Source organism: Taeniopygia guttata, chromosome 4, assembly GCF_048771995.1.
Source record: "Taeniopygia guttata chromosome 4, bTaeGut7.mat, whole genome shotgun sequence".
Lineage (NCBI taxonomy): Eukaryota > Metazoa > Chordata > Aves > Passeriformes > Estrildidae > Taeniopygia > Taeniopygia guttata.
In genome coordinates, this window is record NC_133028.1 from 27,646,518 (window position 1) to 27,665,942 (window position 19,425).

The 19,425-nt window shown below is 38.2% G+C and overlaps 1 protein-coding gene and 1 non-coding gene across 2 annotated transcripts in view; one reads left to right on the forward strand and one right to left on the reverse strand.

Moving 5' to 3' along the window:
* The window catches only part of TRMT9B (tRNA methyltransferase 9B (putative)), a 110,804-nt gene that overhangs the window by 45,919 nt on the left and 45,460 nt on the right, over positions 1-19,425 (forward strand). The window lies entirely within an intron of this gene.
* LOC116808182 (uncharacterized) overlaps positions 13,986-19,425 on the reverse strand; it is a 32,365-nt gene continuing 26,925 nt past the window's right edge. Inside the window, exon 3 of the transcript XR_004367634.3 lies at positions 13,986-16,660. This is a non-coding gene — a transcript (uncharacterized protein). The remainder of the gene's footprint in view (positions 16,661-19,425) is intronic.

Below are 19,425 nucleotides of genomic sequence, written 5' to 3' on the forward strand. Positions count from 1 at the left end.
CTGTTTATGCCCTGTGTGAAGTTGTTTTACAGAATATGCTGAAAATGGTGATCAGCAAGCGATATGTTAAAGATGATGCAGAACAGCTTTTGCACTAATGAAATGTTGAAGGTCATCTCTTAGAGCAGTCTTATAGTCCATTTAGGTATAGGTTCCAATTCATAAAACTGTGCTGTGAGACAGAATTCCTGTATTATATGCTGGTTTGCAAAAGCAAGAAAATAAAAGGCTTATGCATGAAGCAGTATCATCTGTTATTGTATTTTGAAGCAAAATTCAGGTCTATGCAGGTTACCTCTGTCAGAAAAAGCATGAAATAATGGGTCTTAAGGATGAATCCCCCATTAATTGACAAATAATTAAAAACACCCGAAAGAACCAAAACACAATTATTTCTTTAATCACAAGAAGATAAATTAATTTCTTAGGATTTCAAGAATTCCAGTCAAAACTTAAAATAAATAAAAGTAATTTCATATGGTAATTCTATGAGATCACAGTATTACAGGATGATTGGTGGGAAAGTCTTTTCAAAACTTCTTGCACTTGTGTACAATTGCTCACCTTCTCAAATTGTGTTTTTGAAGCCAGGTTATTTAACAAAGCCAATCTATATAACAAAGATGCAGATAGGAATGAGCAACTGGGGGCAGCAGAAACAAAGCAGAATTTGCTCTTAGCTTGAAATTAGTGTCTTAATGCTGCATTTTGATGTTACCTGTCTAGAATTCAGTTAATGTCTTTCTACCTGTATTTTTCTATACAAGACTCACTTCTGTCTGTTGATGTTAGAATTGTCATTGACCTTGGTTAACAGTGGCCTATATTCCAGCAGGGACTACAGCCTTCTAGAAGCTACTGTTCACTCTTGATATTCCAGAACAGAGCATTCCTCATTTCAGCTGTGCCCATAAAATCAAACTCTTCATATCAAAGGAGGAAAACTCATGTTTTGAATAGAGAGCATGATGACAGGTGAGTGAAGGTTAATATCTCTGGAAGAAACCCCATGGCCTTCCAAATTGTGGAGTGTGTTGTTAATGGTGATTTCCATGAGGTAGGACATCTATGTAGGATATGCACTGAATATGCGTTGAATGCATGTGGTCCCTCTCGGACAGAAATTTCAAGTTGTGCCGAAAATGTCTGTGGTCAGGTTGTCTCAGGGCTGCTGAGAATGTAGTGAGAAATGTCACTGCATTTCTATACGATGTTAACAGGATTATGTACTGCATACATGAAGCATGCTTATGTGGGTATATTTGGTTTGGGTGGCAAGGTTTTGGTAGTGGGGGGCTTCTCTGAGAAGCTGCCAGAAGCTTCCCATGTGTCTGCCAGAGGCAATGACTGCAGGCTCTAAGCTGGACCCACTGCTGGCCAAGGCTGAGCCCATCAGCGACAGCGGTAGTGCCTCTGGAATAACGCTTTTAGGAAAGGGTGGAGAACACCTGTGTAACGGCACCGGGAGAAAAAAGGAGTCAGAATATGTGAAGAAACAGCCCTGCAGGCACTGGAGCAGAGATTCCCCTGCAGCCTGTGGGTAAGACACAGCACTGTCTGCAGTGGGAGGGACCCCACACTGGAGCAGGAGAAGAATGTGGGGACTCCTGCCCCTGATGGGGAAGGAGTGGCAGACACAATGTATGGTGAACTGGCTGCAGCCCCAGTTCCCCATCTCCTTGTGCTCCTGGGAGGCAGAAAATTCAGGAGTGAAATTGAGCCAAGGAAGAAGAGAGGAGTTGGGGAGAAGACATTTTTAGTCTTGGTTTTCCCTCTTATTACCCTGCTCTGGTTTGATTGGTTATAAATTAAACTAATTTTCCCAAGTTCAGTCTATTTTGCCTGTCAAAACAATTGCTGAGTGATCTCTCCCTGCCCTTATCTTGACACACAAGCTTCTTGTCATAGCAGAGACACAAGAGCTTTGGTTGGCACCTGACAATCAGACAGGGGCTACCCACCGCAGCCAAGGGTGTTCTAAACATGTTTGGGAGTACTCTTCTACTGAGAATGGGTCTATTGAAATGGCATTGGGGGACTGTATAAGGAGGAAGGAGCCAGCCCTAGTGATACTTTGTGTATAGGAAATTTAGGTTGAAGTCTTCAGAAAAAAATTACTTCTGGCCCTTATCTAAGCTTTGTTTTGCTGAGGAATACACTCAGTGCTGGTAGCTCTGTGAGCAGCTGCAGTGCCAGCTCCGGGTTCAGCTCTGGTGGTGAGAGCCTCAGACAAGAGGCTGTGAACTGGAACCAACCTTTGCACAGCAAAGGCACAGGGACCTGTGGTGCCAGCCAGGGCATTGGGCACTCAGAGATACGGCAGGAACTGAGGACTCAGCTGGAAGACCCCAGGCTTCCCTGCACTTTGACTGTGAGGGTGTAAAAGCCCAGGGGTTCCTTTGCTCGGGGTCCCTTCCCAGAGGCACCAGCTCCAGCTGTTATTCTGTTGTTGTACCATTATTAAATTATTGAAAGGATCCAGAGGTCTGAGACTCTGCTGTGGAAACCTGGTCTGACTCTGTGAGTGTGGGGTGCATGTGAAGTACCTCTGTCCAAGTGAGACTGCCAGAGTGGCTCATCAATGGCCAGACAGTCTCTAACAGTTCTAGGTGATCTAGTCATTTTGTTCCAAGTGAGAGCATAAGCAGAACTCAGATGCACGCAGAATGAATTTTGGGACTCTTGGGAAGAGCTGAGAAGAGCAGAATGAATCTTGGGAAGAGCTGAGAGCTTGCATCATTTGATAACACAAGTCTCTGTACACCTCTGCCTCTGATTATCCATTATGCATGTATTTCACCTGTGAGAAATATCTCTAGTCTTTTCTTTATCCGTGAGTGCAAAGACTGATTAATAAAGAGCATTTGATAAAGTAACAAATATTTTTATGAAGACAAGGATATTCAGAGCAAAATGTGTCTAGGGAATATTCAAAAAGATCAAAAGCTTGTTTTCTTCATTATGCTGCTAGGGAGTGAAAGGAAAACAATCCATTTTGCATCAAAGTACCACACTGTCTCATCGCAGCACAAATAAAAATCAATCTAGTTTATGGCAAAGTTACTGAGCTCTGTCCTGTGAATTGTATGAGCTGAAGAATGAATTTTTCTCAAGTCTGTAAAAGTTTCATACAGATATGCTGAGCATCTAGTTCCTCAAACTACTGCTGAGCCTGTCCATTTCCAGGAAATTATAAACTTGATTTCTGGGAGGCTCAAAACCCAGAACATTGATAGTATAAATAATGCTGTGCATTGACAACATCCAATAACATGTATATAACACGTACCTATATTAGAATAAGATAAAAGTAATAATTTTAAGCATGAAAAAAACAGTTTTAACACAGCATTTTTAATTGTATTTTGAAGGAAATATTGAGAGTACTTGCATTTATTCTGAATTGAAATTAGGTCAGATATTGAAATGCCTTTGTTTCCTGTGAAGTGGAAATTTGAAGTGCTGATCAGTTCTATTTCTAGAGGAACTTTGTGACTGATTAGATGTCAGTCTAATTGCTAATTCTTGTTTTCAAAAATCCAGAGAAGGAAGCTGTCACCTTGAGTTGCCAAGATTATTTTCTGTGCGTGTGTTGCAGTTTGTACATCTTTGTAGTCAATCTAATCTTCACTCAATCCTTTGTATGCATTTGGGAATTTCTCTTTGTAAATTACCTTTTTTCCCCAATTGACAATAACAGATATACCAAACATTGCTTTCATAATTTCTTGTCTATCTACCATCCACACAGGAGAAACAATGGAGAAACATGTTCTTTAAGAGATCAGAATCCTGTATTAGGCTGTAGTTATTTTGCATGTCCATATACTGTACAAGAGTAAACATGATTAACTCATAAGTAAACATGATTAACTCCATGAACTTAGAGGTCTTTTCCATCCTAAATGATTCTATGATTGTATGAGTATCCGAAAATTATGCTGCTAAAATCTTTTGTTCTGACCTATTTACCTCATTAGCCTGCACACAATTTTCAAGGTTGGCCTTTCAGCTTATATAATTACAATGACAAAGATTGTTAAAGCTGCTGCTGTGTAGTTTCCTTATTATAGACAATGTCAGAATGAGTTAAGAGATTCATGTTTACATGTATTCAAATTCTGATTAAATGAAATGTAAATCTCAAAACTTGAAACTACTATTTCAAGTTATAATTTATCTTTGCCTATATTATGAGAAAATAACACACCTCAGTCTAGTGAAGTACAGGCATGTCTTGTAGGCATTTTTACATTATTTGATCAGCACATCTCCACTGATCTTTTTATTGCTGTTACACTGAAAGAGCAACAAGAGCCCCCAAAGAGATTCTGAGTGAAATATAGCCAATGGGATTTTACTTTGAAAATACTTGCACAGTATTTAATGAAAAAATGCAGTGTACCGAGGATTCATTAACTGTTGTATGTTGCCAACAGAGGAATCATAGCTTTTCCTTTCCTCCAGGCCACAAAGGCCACCTCTATATCTTTATCTGACAAAACAATTATGTGTTCAGGCTGTGAAATAACCTATGGTAAAGTGTTTTATTCAACAAAGACATCCTAGTGAAAAATCTACTAGCTTTTTGACCTGAAGTGCCACACTGTATCTTTGTCCTTTGAAATCTTTTACAGAATCATAAAGAACATGTCACTTAACAATTTGGAAGTGCATCAAATGCATCCATTTTTCATACAGAGTAAACTCTTGCCAGGAAAATTTAATAAAGTATTTTGCTGAGGTAGAAGACTGTTGATAATGCACTCAGCATATCTAGCCAGCGTACAACAGTGACAGCTAGTACTTCTTCTAGATAAACAGAGGACTTTCGATAAAAATGTCTAAGTAAATTCCAACACCTAGGATATCATCACTTGGCAGTAAATAATAAATGGATTCCCATGGTATCTTACATTGCATCTTAAAAGATTTTCTGTTTTCATTCTCACCATTCCAGATTTTCATCTGAAATGGCAAAACAGTGTTATAGAACTTTCCCATCAAATAGAATACTGTGGCAAATGCTTTATCATCAGATAATATTAATTCATAAGAACCAAAGGCTTTTCTGAAAAAGGATGGTTTTGCTGAGTTGTTTTCTTGACTTGTTTAATTTTCAGTTTCTTTAAAATATTGCTTTTTTGAACACTGTTTTTGTTTTAATTAGAATTAGAAATGGTGGAGACTCAGAAGATCTAAATAAAATTTTCAGTTTAAAATTTTGACTGAACTAATCCAATTGCCTATCTGGGACACTTGGAAAAAGAGGAAAAGAGGGAGGGATTTCTAAACTTTTTCCCTCTTTCCTTTCAGATTTTTCATCACATTATAGTTTGAAATTTCATTTTTGCATCAAAAAGTACCTTCAGGACTGGCTTGAGTTTTCCAAATGATCTGACAACTCTCTCTGTGGAGCTTTCCGGCCACCAAAACTCTAAAAGAAATCACTGTGTTTTTTTCCTGTTGTGGTCATTATTCTTGCACCTGTATAGGCATGAGCTGGTTGAGGAATGGCATATGTGAATGTTTTGCGTGAAACCTTCTTGTGCTGGTCCAATAGAATCATAGCAGCTGGCACATGTAAGAGCCATGAACAATGAAGAAGCATAAATTTAGATCTACTGGACTTTCACAACTCATGTAAGGTCTAGATCTTCAGATGATATTAAAGAAGAGCTAGGATGACTTACTTGGAACTGTATCAGCACTCTATTGGCATCTTATATAGATCTCAGAGGATAATGGTATTTTAAAATCCCTGATAAACAGCTTTTTTCTGCTCTAAAGTAATTTTAGTAAGGAAGCTGGATCAAAACTGAGATCAGGATTTCAAATAATACTGGAGTATGTAATTATACTTATATGGGTGGAATTGGAAATCAAAAAATTACATAACTATACATGCATTGTGATTGCAAAATATGAATATGGAAACATACAAGATTATGAGAGTTTTCATGTATTTGTTTTTCTACCATATGGCTGTGGTAGACACCTATGCCACGATAAACAGAAATGTTGATTTTAATATTTTCCCTCTTGTGCAGGGATGTATAAAGCACAGACTAGAAGTTAAGTGTTTAAAATTAGACTTAGCTGATGTAATAGTAAACGAATGTGCTGTGTGTCCAGATTTCACTAACATGTAATAATCTGTGCATTCATAATGAGTATTTTCATAGAGCTATTTGTTTTGAAAATCTGTGGCAATCCATCTGTTTTCTTAATAACTTGACTCTAGTCTTTCAGGTAATTTGATTAATTTTTATGACTTTTTTTTTTTTTTTTTTTTTTTTTTTTTTTGCAGTTGGTCTATATAATAATGAGATGCTTTAGATTATAATTTTTTACATGCTAGGTCAGCTGGCCAGCAATAGAAATGTTTTCTAAGGCAGGAAGATGTGAAAGGTACCCAGTCAAGCAAAAGGAAGAGATATGGCCTTTGAGAAAAATCCCTGAGAGACGCTGCTATGCCTCTGCTTTGGTAGTCTTTGTTTTCATCTGTTTTATTGGACTGTAAATACAGTGGACTTATTGTATATGCATAGTGAAATTGTGTCAGATTAATTACAAAAGCATTATCTTAATCTTTTACAGTTGTAATCTCCTGTTTTGTGTTGGATGGTAATTTGGTGATATGCCTAGTACTTGGGAAGTGGCTTAGGCCTAATTTAGTTATATCCAGACTGTTAAAACCTTTCTTTCCAGTGATGAAATAACCTTGATAGATTTAAATAACCTTGAAAAGAGTTTGCCAAATTGGCAACTGTAATTGTTCATTAAGTAGTTGGATTGCTATGGAAGCACACTCTGCAAGCTTTAAGAGGAGGCTGATTTCATTGACATATTTTCTCACTCCTTCAATTGCTGGGATATTGTGAGCATAGTGAGGTGAGTACTTGTTTGAGCAGCTGCTGCCAATAATGTGCCTGCCTGAAGGCTGTGCTAGCTGCTGGAAATGCTGTAATCATATTACCACAGTATGTGCTTCTCTTTGGAGGCAAGGAAGCTGTAAAGCCTTAAATGTTGGATCAGCTAGTATTCTATTTGCTCTTGCAAATAGACTTTGGCCAGTCTGAATTTGTTGTTTAAAAAGCAAAACCTGGCATGATGGTTTCACCACATCCTTTCAGATCTGAAATAGGCTCAGAAATGGGTCTCAGTGGTGTAGTAATTTTCTGTACAACAGAAATTCAGAGTTGCCTGTTACATCGCTCACACTGAGAGTGACTAATCCATTATAAGGTGCTTAAATCTGGCTCTTGCCACATCACTCTTCTGTGAGTGAGTAACATTAACTGACCAAGACCTTTTGCCTAACACTCTTCCTGGGAGACAAACTGTGCAAAGTCCTCTGGAGCAGGGTTTTAATCCTTTCCAGGTTAAGGAGAACTGATCTCATTTACGCTCTTTCAGAGTTCTTGTTCAGTTCTCTGAAGGACAGTGTAGAAGTAAATCAAAGTAACTTCTCAGATACAGCTTCTTTCCTCTCTAAGGACTGGAAGACCTCAAAACAAAAAGAATTTCCAGTCTGATAACAGTTATTTTGTATCTGTCTGCAGATTCTTCATCATAAAGTTAATTTTCTTAATGGCAATTACAGAAAACTTAATTGACTTGTTCAGTGGAAAAAGCAAACCATGTGCAAAACCCACACAGTGGATTCACATTCCCCCTTTTCTTACAGAAGTAGCATCAGTTTTTGTGACAGCAACCAGTTAGTCCAGGTACAGTGTTATGCTAAAGTGCTGCTTTTAAAGTCACTGGGTCTCTGCTCTGCTGTGCTATCACTCATACCCTGGCAGGAACACTAGAAAGCAAAGGCCTGTGAGGCTGACTGCAAACTGTGCTGCATTTAGAGTAAGAAAAAGAATTGCTGTTTCAGAGTTCTTATTTGCATGGTCCTGTTGATTCACAGGCTTGAGAGAGGAGAGGAAGTGGCTGAACTGCTCGCATCCAGTGCAAATTAATTTGTAGTTGTGCCAGCAGGCTCCAGCTGAAACTGAGCTGTGCTGTTGTAAGGCTTGTATTAGCTCACCTCTGCCTTCAAATGGGCTTAGCATTCAGATAAGAAAATCTAACAGGGTTAGAAGGTAGTAGGCTTAGTGAGGTGAAATTACTATAACTTTTTGTGGATCCAGAGTCTCCCATTGAATTAAACTCTCCTTTCAGGACAGTAACTATGTCAGTTCTCTTTTTTTTTTTTTCCCAGCCATATGTTTCTTAGGTAATTAACACTAAACAAGTCAGGGGATGAAGTTTTTAGGTATCTTTGGGAAAAGTGTCATTACAGAGCCCTGATTATGCAGAACAGAAAAGAAAGTTTTTCCACTTGGCAAATGCCAATTAGCTTTTTCAGTGGCTTAGTGTAGGAGTTCAGCATGATTTCCATATTTTGAAAATAAGAATTGCTGAGAGATTAGGACAACATGAATTGCAAAAAAACAGGTATCATATTCTAAAAATTATTGTCTTCACAGTTTTGAGTTAACAGGACATGTTAGAAATGGTGCTATATGAGTGTTTCATTGAAGAAAATAGAATTGCAAAATCTAGCTTCTTTTTTCTCACTTGTAAAATTTGCTCATTTTTCAGGGTTTTTTTGTGATTTAAATATTTTTCTTCAGGAACTGTCAAATGGAATTAAACTAAGCACCAGTGCAATGCATTTCACTTAATTTTATGTCCACTGCATCTCAAGTGAAATCCACCTAGCAATTACCATTCACTTGCAAAAACTGCTACATTCATAATTTATGTTTCCCAAAATGTAGCCAATGAGGGAAAGTGTGAAATGCTTCTGTGCTGAATTGAAACATGAAATGAGCTCAGAATTTTTGGCTTAGATTGAATTTAAATATAACTCAGCATTGATTGAAAATCTCAATGTCCTAGATTTGCACTTTTAGGTTTCAATTTATACTAGGCATGAATAAGTGTTGTTAGCTGCATGAATAATGCATTATTTTCTTCAGCTCAGCTCATTCCCTTCACATATTTATTAATATATGCTGTTTAAATGAACCTAAATGCTTGTATTGGTAGGTATTCACTGGTGTTCCTGCAAGGTGCAGAATAGACCAGTTTCCTCAGGCTTAAAACAGCTACAGAGCTATTTACCAAGAGACCACTTTTCCAAACAATCATTTATACTTGGTTGTCATCTGTATTCCATGACAGAAGCCCCCTTTCATTATTATTATCATGAATAAAATTCTTGTAAATTTATATGTATTTTTGTAATATATTTCCAGTGTCAGAATACTAATTTGTGGAAATGGGAAGTAGCTTTTATGACAGAACCCAAATGCACCCAGGGTTTGGGGCTTGAGGATGTTTTTCCCTTAGACACAGGATACCATAATCAATCCACACCTTTTCAAAGCTCAGGGAGTGTGTGAACAAGGGATTGCGTAAACAGGAGGAGGAAGTAGGGCTGAATTTGTCAGGTTTCATTGCTACAGGAGCTGTGCAGTTCTGTTCATGTCAGTTCAGAAAAGAAGGACTAATATTAGTCCTTCATTTTAGATGAAACTAATTTTGTCATTTCATTGTCAATTTGTGTTTTATCATTCTACAATTTAAATGTCACAAAGTTCATTTTTATATTATATCAGTTATTCAGACTTGTATGGATTCATAATTTATTACTACCTATAGGGAGATAATGAGTATATTTCTTTTATATAGTAAGGTTTAGTAACAATTAGAAGGTTACTAAACCTGCTCAAAGCACAATAATAAATTTAATCTGCAAAAAGAGCTTTTAAAGACATTGGTGATAGGTATATGCCACACAGCCATCAATTTCTTTATGGCTTTTTCCTCAGTTTCTTACCATAAGTAATATATTTTCTTCATCCCAGTGTTTGTGGTGTTTGTTATACATTAGGTACTGAGAAATGCAAATAACATGCACGCAGTCACAATAAAGTCTGCAATAGAAATGGAACCTAATTTGTGCTTCTTGAGTCCATATTATTGCCTGGATGCTACATTACTGCCCATCTTTTTTTATTCTACAGTTGTGTCTTTGGAAATTATCTCTAAATGAGGACTTAGTAGCTGTTTGAGTTAGTCCAATGAAAAAGATGAAAAGAATCTGCTTGTTAATAAATCTAATCCTCAATTCCATCTTTCTGTAACTGGTAGTCCACTAAGACTGTTTTAAAAAAGAAAAAACAACAACAAAGAAGAGAAAAATCATTAAGTGAAGTTTATTTGTGGTGCTGTGAAGAATTTAATTTTCTGTATTATGGAAAATGTAAATATATGTGTTACAGAAACACTGCCAAATTTTGCTATTGTGAAGTGAGAATGTTTTAAAATTTAACCCAGAATGAAAATGTTAGTAATTCCTTTAATTTCTGAAGCAGAATTTCTTTGCAATTACACAAGTCACTTATACTGGTATTGGACAATTTTTCCCAAGAAAATTTCCTGGTTGTTTTTTATTAACATTCCATCTTTCTGAGACCCATGTATAATTCTTAAATCAAATCTAGAAACAAGCAACTCTTCCATATTTATGAAATAGCAAGACTTCATGAAATACTAAGGCAATGAGAGCTTGGAGGTGTGAGCTGTTGGCAGGTGTTACTGTCTATCAGTCTAATAAGACTTTCTCAGAAATGAGCAGAGTATCTTCCAGTGCAAAATATAGAGTTTCTGTCACACCAGTACAAATAGAAGTACCAGTCATTTTCAGAGAAAATCGTATTTCACATGAAAAATGAAATAACAAAATGGTCATTAAAGCTAATGTAAAATCCAGTGAAATGACCCAAGGAATGATAGATCCACAAGCTAGAATCCCATTAAAATTTTCACATTTTTCATGTCTTAGCTCTCTTGTGTCAGTCAGCTTAGACCTTAAAACATACTTCTGCTGCTTGTCCTATTTCTTTTCAGAGATGATCCGAAAGGGCCAGTGTATTGGGTTTGCATGGCCAGGTTGTGGTGGCAGGGCAGGGCTACAGGGGTGGCTTTTGTGAGAAGCTGCTGGAAGCTTCCCTATGTGTGACAGAGGCAGTGCCAGTGGGCTCCAGGATGGATCCAGCATTGGCCAAGGCTGAGCCCAGTGATGACAGTATTGCCCCTGGGATAATATATTTAAGAAGGGAAAAAAAATATTGCAGAGAAGTAATTGTGGCCAGAGAAGAGAGGAGTGAGAATATGTGAGATAAGTCCTGCAGACGCCAAGATCAGTGAAGAAGGAGGAGAAGGATCTGCTCCAGGTGCCGGAGCTGCGATCCCCCTGCAGGCTGTGATGAAGCAGCAGTGCCCCTGCAGCTCATGGAGGGCCACAGGTGTGTAGGATTCACCCACAGCCTGTGGAGGAGCCCCACACCACCTTGAAGTATTGTACCCTGTGAAAAGGAACCCACTCTGGAGCAGTTTGTGAGGAGCTGAAGATTATGCCCAGGGGAAGAACTCACACTGGAGAAATCCATGGAGGACTGCCCCCGCCCACAGGAAGGACCCCACACTGGAGCAGGGGCAGGACTCCTCTCTTTGAGGAGGAAGCTGTGGCAGAAGCTTGTGATGAGCTGACCATAATCCATTCCCCATCTCCCTGTGCAGCTGAGAGGAAGGAGACAGAGAATTGGGAGTAAAGTTAAGCCCAGGAAGGAGTGGGAGGTCAGGTGAAGGGTTTTTTTGCAGCTTTTGTTTTACCTTCATTGTGCATCTCTGATTTTGATGGGTAATAAATTCAAGTAATTTCTCCAAGTGGAGGGTTTCTGATCTATAGTGGTAACTGATGAGTGATCTCTCCCCGTCCTTATGTACAAGGCACAAGCCTTTGATTGTATTTTCATCCTCATCACCAGCTGAGGATGGAATAGACAGAGCAGTTTTGGTGGGCTCCTGGCATCCAGCCACAGTCAAGCAGCCACAGCCAGTTAGACCAGTGTGGCAGCATTCTGCATGATTGGCATCCCTGCACTTTGGAAATAACTCACCTGAGCTCTGTGCCTTTCAGTATCTGGATTACAAAAAAGCTACTGGGTGACAATTACTTCTAATTGCTCTTAGCAAAGGTTGGATCTAAAGCAAATGGTTTTAGAGATGTGTGCTCCACTCAGCTGCCTGCATAAACTCTGCTTTTTGTTAGTCTGATTAGCAGTCCCAAACATTTAATGATTCGTTTGCTTCTTCCTCCACACATGTGCTTCCTTTTCATCAGCATTGGCACACACTGCACACAGTGTGGGGAAATGCAGATGTCTGAGATAACTGGCAGTGTAATAAACAGAATTAACTGACACTAAAATTGGAATGCTGGACAAGGACATCCATGAAAACAAAAGAACTGGCCTTCATGAAAGAATAACAATATGAAAATAGAACTTCTTTTTAGCAAAATAATTTTCGTGACTGGTCCCTTTGATGGAAACTTGTTGGAATAAATTTATTTCTGGCAAATGAGATGAGCAACTACCCTGTTCTGTAGAGGCTCAGTTTCCCAGCTCTCAAAGGTATTAGTGAAGATCTCTGTTTTTTCCATGAGAGCACTCACCTGGTGTTCCTTCAAGTATGTCTGGTCCTTAATGTGCCTTTCAGGGCCCATCATCCATGGTACTGTCATCCATTCAGGGCAGATCATCCATAGTACTGATGATCTGCCTCATAATTGGTTCTGTCTAAATTGGCCAAATCTTCTAGCACCTCTCAATGGTCTGCACAGCTGAGCCAAAAACATCATTGCATGCACCAGTGCCCAGACTGTCCCACCCACTGCATGCTTCTTTGATACTGGGAAAGAGCAGGAACATGCAACAGTGACATCCATCAAGGAAAGCGACTGTGACTGTGTGCTTTATATGTGATGATTTTTAACAGCTTATTTAGACTGTAATGTGTCAACATGAGAACTCAAGCATGGCAGTAGAAGATGTGCTTATGTCTTAGCAATATTTAACTATACAGTACTTAAGGGAGAACAAATGAGAGAACTGCAGGATAACTTTGATGACATTGAATAAGCATAGTTATTTAGGAATAAATATGAAAATGGCAGTGGATAGCTACAGCAGTCATTAGCAGCATTGCTCTTTGAACCATGAGCAGCACAGTGTTATGGTTATGGCAGCAAATTCCTGAATTGTCCCAGTCTAGTAAGTCCTCAATATCCCTCCCTTGGCATTCTGGGCCCACAGTCCTGGCAGCTGATATGTTGAGAGGCCTTGGGGGCTGTTTACCAGTGTAACCCTCAATTCTTAGGTGCTGGGATCTTCAGCACTGATCCTCTTCTGCTGATCCTACCTTGGTAGTCTTTGTCTTTTTATACCTTCAAGGTGCTGTGACCTTCTGTACTTCTCAGTATATAGTTCTGTAATCTCTCAGAGAGATTATTCACTGCTTCTGTTGAGTCAGTTCATACTAAAGACAACTGGTCATTGTTGGTCACCATGTCCTCACCCTGCAGCTCTTTTCCAGCAGTGACAATTCAATGAACCCATTTCTCTGTCCTCATGCCACAGCAGTCTTAATGACACTGTTATTGCACTATTTTCTTGTATTTTATTAATGGCCTTCAATCAGAAATGTTAAATTACTTTATTTTAGTTCAGCATTTCCTATACTGAGATCTTGCATTTGTGACCAGCTGTTTGGTTAGTCCTTATGTTTCTACAATGCCAAATATGTTTCTGCAGGGTCAGTCTTTCCAAGCCAGTCTTGACTTAGCAGTTCCCTGTACTTTGCTGTGATGACTTGAAGCCTTATACTGAAACCTTTCTTAGCTCAGAGAGGCCTGGCACAGCTTGGTTATTCTCAGCTCCCTGACACATACCCAATGCCCACTTGTTGTTTACAACTCTGTAAGATTCTCCTCTGCAGCTGAGGAACTTTCCATCTCTATTTGTTGAGCTCCATGATGTCCTGTCAGACCCCTTCTCCAACCTCTCATGATCCCTCTGAAAAGCAGCCATAACTTCCAGCATATTGCCAGCTCTCCTCATTTTCTCTTTTTACTGCTTTGCTTTTTTCTCCTTTGTCCATTCTCTACATTTTTTTGGGATGTGAGACCTAAGTAAGAGAGCCCAGTTGGCCTTTATGGCAGGGAAGAGTCAAGGGCCCCTTTAATGTATTGGCGTAGGGACATCCCCCTGCTCTGTTGTGGAAGAACAGCAGCCTGAGATAGCGCTCAGAGCTGCAGTGCAGGATGGAAAAGCACAGTGTGGTGTTGGATGCCACCTTCACCATGGGAGCAGTGGCTGCTGAGGAAACACTCCTGTGTTGGGTGCTGGGCTGTGGGCATGGCCACCCGTGTCCTGGGAAGTGCTTTGGAGAGCTCCTGTACTGTACGTACTCGAAACTGAAGTAACTGAAATAATGGGAGCACTGGCCTCTCTGAATCCCCCTTGCAGGAACACTGGATTGGAAATGTGTCTTCTTCATGATCTTGGTACATGTGATTTGGCCAAAGGCTCTGATGTTTGAGAGCCCACACAGGGTGTACCCTGATGGCAGACTGCTTAACACAGCTCCACTGTGATGATTCTGGCAGTGAATTTACTGGCACAAAGCTGCTTGAGCCATGGATTGCATTGAGAGGTGTAACAAGATTTCTTGGCATCAACTGACCCATTTCTGGGAATAGATGGGTATTTAAAAATGAGTATTCTGTGGCACAAGAACTACTGCCAGCTCATCACTCAGGACCATGCAGTGACCTTGCATTCAGATATTAATGGTTCAATAGTGGTTATTCTTCACCTAGTGGATAATAATTTCTTTGCCCTTCACCAACCCTGCTCTGACTGCTGGTGATCTGACATCTGAACCACTGTGCCATGGCTTTGGGGGTGGGTGGCCTTGGCCTGTGCAAGGCTGGAGCCAGCAGTAACCATAATGGACATGACAGTCCAGCTGCCAGAGCATACTCCAGAACCCTGCTGGGCCAGCTGCTCAATACCACCAGTCAGACCACCGCCATACCATGTAAAGAAACCTCATTTTTTTCACTCAGAGGAAATTAATATAGTAGTAAGACCACTGCATTATGTTATTTATCAATTAATAATGTGTTATTATTATTAATTATAAAACATTATTTTTTGCAGTTATTACAACACATGTACATAAATGTACAACATGTTAATTATTTCAATGAAATCTTAACAATCTTAATATTTTAAAATAATTGCAGGTTTGGTAATCAAGGAAAAAATGGAAATTTCTGGCTTATTCCAGTGAATAAAGATAGTTTAGAAATTACACTAGCCTCCTTAGAGGAATTGCTTATTCGTTAAACATTATTAAAAGCTGTATTTCACCCTTTGAGTACCTAAAAAAGTGAAAGTGATAACACAGAAACTAGAAATCTATTATGGAAGTAAATTCTTAGTCTTGCAGCCATTAGGAGTGATTACTGAGGAAGTGTTTATGTACTGCTATCAGTATATTGTATATAATACAGATTCATAAATCTGCTGAAGAATGTAATTCATCATAACTCTTATTTTACATAATACAGGTGAGCTGACCAAAGTAAAAAATAGCTCTACAAATAAACAACCTAAAGTATTCAGACCTGGAGTAGTTGGTTGATCAGATTTGTCACCTCCTCCCAGAAGAAAACTGGTATCATGATATGGACAATCTGGGGTCACATTAAGTTTGCACTAATGGAAAGAAAAATATATATGGAACTAGCTGGCCTTTATGAATTAATTTATTTATTTATTAGCATAATACAATTAAGATCCTGATTCAGCAAAGTATTTTTTTTAGCAAAACATATTTTACCTTTCACCATTGTCACAAAATAGTCAGTACAGGTTCATTGCACTTTTATGTACATAAACATCTTCCCAGAGGACTCTATTTTTATGGAAATATCCTAAAGTAATTTTTCTGCTGTCATGCTTTAGACAGCATTATGCCAAAGCAAAAATTAGATTAAACTGTTTATATTTTTCAAGCAAATTGAAGAAAACCAAATGAACCAGTATTACATAAGACAAGAAACAAGATTGGTTTTCAAATGTTTCTGCTTTAATGAATGATGGCAGCTAAAGGGGCAGATATTATTTTGCAACTTTTTAACATACCGGTAACAATTTGTAAACATTGCATTATACCTTTCCTGTTTCAACCCTCATTGAGCATCTCTCATTTTTCATCTTATACATTCTTCAGAACAGGATATGTTTGCTCAGTGTCTAGAACAAAAGGGCTCTTGATCTTAATTGGGCCTTTGGCTTCCAGGGTAATCTAAGCTATTAGGGAACAATAGCCTACAAGACTGTTAGCAGTATCAGCAAGGACATTTCAAAGGCCATTAACGCCAGCTAATGTTCATGTATCACATGAGAGGCTGCTATTACTATGAAGTTAAAAATGGCAGTAGCAAGATATTATTAAGCTTCTAAAATTCACTTTGCTTTTGTGGGCTAGGATTTTAATAACATCAAATTACTAGTTTATAATCTGAATCTTCTGATAATATATTGGATAGTAACTTGGTAGAAATGTGTGGGTCTCTAATGTCACTTCTATTTATCCTTTCCATCACCAGTGACCTACAAACTCCAAGCATAGAATCCTTTAGGGGATTCACGTCATTCTTGATATATGGAATCACTCTGCTCTTTAAGGCTGTATCTAGTAGTTTAGGAACTGTCATTCAGGCAAAGGCAAAATGTTCTTCCTGCAAAAGAAGCAGACAAATGTAGGGTTGTTAGAGTTTCATCCCGTGTGCTCTGTTTCTTCTTTAGTTACAGGAAATATCTAAAGTCATAGGCACTGTGATGGGAAATTCAATTAAGAATGGACAATATAGTGTACATAAAGATTAGAAAAAGGAAGCAAATATAAATTAATTCAAAGGTAATGATAGTAATAAGCAATAATGGTAAAATGATTGTCTATAAATAACAGTTAATCAAATACTGTTGTACCTGCATATGTCATTTTGTGTCCTTACTGTCACAAGCTGTTGATTCTGTAGCTGTGTCCCTTCTGTAAGTTCTTCTCTACATGAAAATACTCTCAGTATTGTTTAAAAGTCTCCATCTGGGCTACACCAAGCACATTGTTAGCTCAGGTTAAAGCATGCTCACATTATCTAAAAATTTGCAAATCTTCCAATAGCCTTCTTTATCATTTTTCCAGATAGGTAAGTGAGTTCTCATGTTGTTGATTTAACTCACTTAATGAGTGGACGCAGTGAAGTTGCAATTGTGCAGGGACTTAAACTGAAGAACCTGTTGCCAGGCTGGGAAGATTCTGGAACTCAGATGCTCTGTGATGGACACATCATCCCTACTCTAATCAGGGTAATCACATAGGACTGAATTTCTTCATAGTTGGGATTATTTTATCTACTTTTTTTTTGTGATCTTGGGTTTTTTACCTCCTGGTATGCTATCTTTGGTCCTTAGAAGAGTTTTCCTCCTTTCTTCCTTTCCAAGTTCTACTTTTTACTTAAGTCTCTTACTCTTAAGTCCCCTTTGAAGTACCACCTACCCAGGAATCATGCCTTGTTGGGAGAACTCATTTTGAACTCTCTTTTTTGGTGGCTAATATCATGGTTATTTTTTAAAGCAATCTTTTTTTTTTTTTACCCAACCCCTAACTTTTCTTCTTTATTTTTTTTTTTTTTTTTCCCTGTAAGGAGACTATGTAATTACTTGAAGAACACAACGTAAATATCTGGCACTATGGACAGGCTGGGATTTATGGGAAAGCTCAGCTTTTAGGTGATATGGCAATATGTGATTTTGCAGCCCTGAATGCATCCCTTCTACTCCCTGTTTTGCTCTCAGTTATTTTTGACTGTGCCCTCTGTCATCATAACAGCTTTTTTGTGATAATTGTAGCTTGTTAGAGTAGTAGTAACAGATAGGAAGAAACTTCCAGATTTAGACCTCTTCAGTGTCAGCAAGCTAATATGATGAGGGCTGAATTTATGGCTAGGAACCTACTTCCCAGTTTTAAAGGGCACTATCTTGTGCAATGTAGCTCGTCTGGGTACTTGATAAATTCAACTTACTTAATGAGGAATGTCCTGTGAAAAATGATACCGTATATCTTGTCCTTGTCTTGTTAAATGTGTCACCCAGAGGCATATTCAGAAGTCATGTAAATTTGATGAGGAGGAATTGGCTCCTTTTTTCTCCCTAGTGCTCCAGATAAAACAGCTGGGAGCATAGGGATGTTATTACTAATAAAGGAATTGAAGAAGAATTTTGTCTTGATGATAAGATAGCATAAAAAAAAGAAAAATTATTTATCTAGAGGTTTATGCAAAACTCATAACTGCAGTATCTGAATATCAGTTTAACAATGAAGGCTGTCTTGAAAATGGAAAGTCCTCCTATTATGATTTACAAGGTAGCAAATTATTTGTTTCTTGCTAAAATCAGTACCCGGAAATACAAGCTTGCACATAGCACATCAGGCTAGTTTGGATGTTGTATTCACAGGTTGAGTTCCTATTGGAGCAATATTAACCCTGAGAGTAAATAACTCTGAAAGTGTTAACTTAGAGAATAACTCATTAAAAATGCCATTGCATGAGGTAGCCTCCTGTTAGTGTACTCCAAGGTAGTCTACATGGAAGAGTTACCACAGAACGGTGAACTAGGCTATGAAAGCTGGCTTCCCAAACACCCTAAAATGTTTTCTGCCTTTTCTCTAGTAGTCTGAAATTAATCCAGATTCCTCAGTTTTTCTTATTTAAGATCAAATTAAAAGAGGAGATAATTAATTATACAAATAGCTATAAGTATTAGAAGTATTGGTGTGATATCCTCAGCTATAATTCATAAGAATCTGGCATGATTTTCAAAAATGTCAGTATGTCACTAAGGTTTACTCAATATTGTTTTACAAACAAGGCATTTGTATTCTCACAAATAAATATCATCCTTTCAAGTTCATGTTTCAGATATCACATTAATAAGATAAATTATAAAAGAGATTAGGAACATTGTAACTGTTGCTTTCTTTTACATGAAGTCATGTCAGTTGTGAAGCCTGTGTAGCAGGAAAGTGAAATGAGTTCTGTTCAACTACTAAAGCTCATTGAGCAATTAGATTTAAAGAAAAAGTATTCTTCCAGGTTCAGCTTTTGTTTTCTTGTGTAAAGAGAGAGAAAACAAAAAACTTTGAGAGCACTGATTGGTATATAAAGTATATGAGTAAAAGTTCATCTTTTGCTGTGATTATGTAATGGGTTTACATGAGATATTTTCAAACATTCAGTGGAAGTTTTTAAACTGGAACCCTGACATTACCCATATAATTTTTTCCTCTGAAACAGAGTCAGCAACTGCCACATACAGGATTTCAGCTTATACAGGATGGTCCAAATGCAGTGACAACAAGATTTAATTCTAGAATCTCCTGATTTACTTTTCTCAGATGGGTGTTGAAAGGAGCAATTTGTGAAACTCACCTGGATGAGGAAAA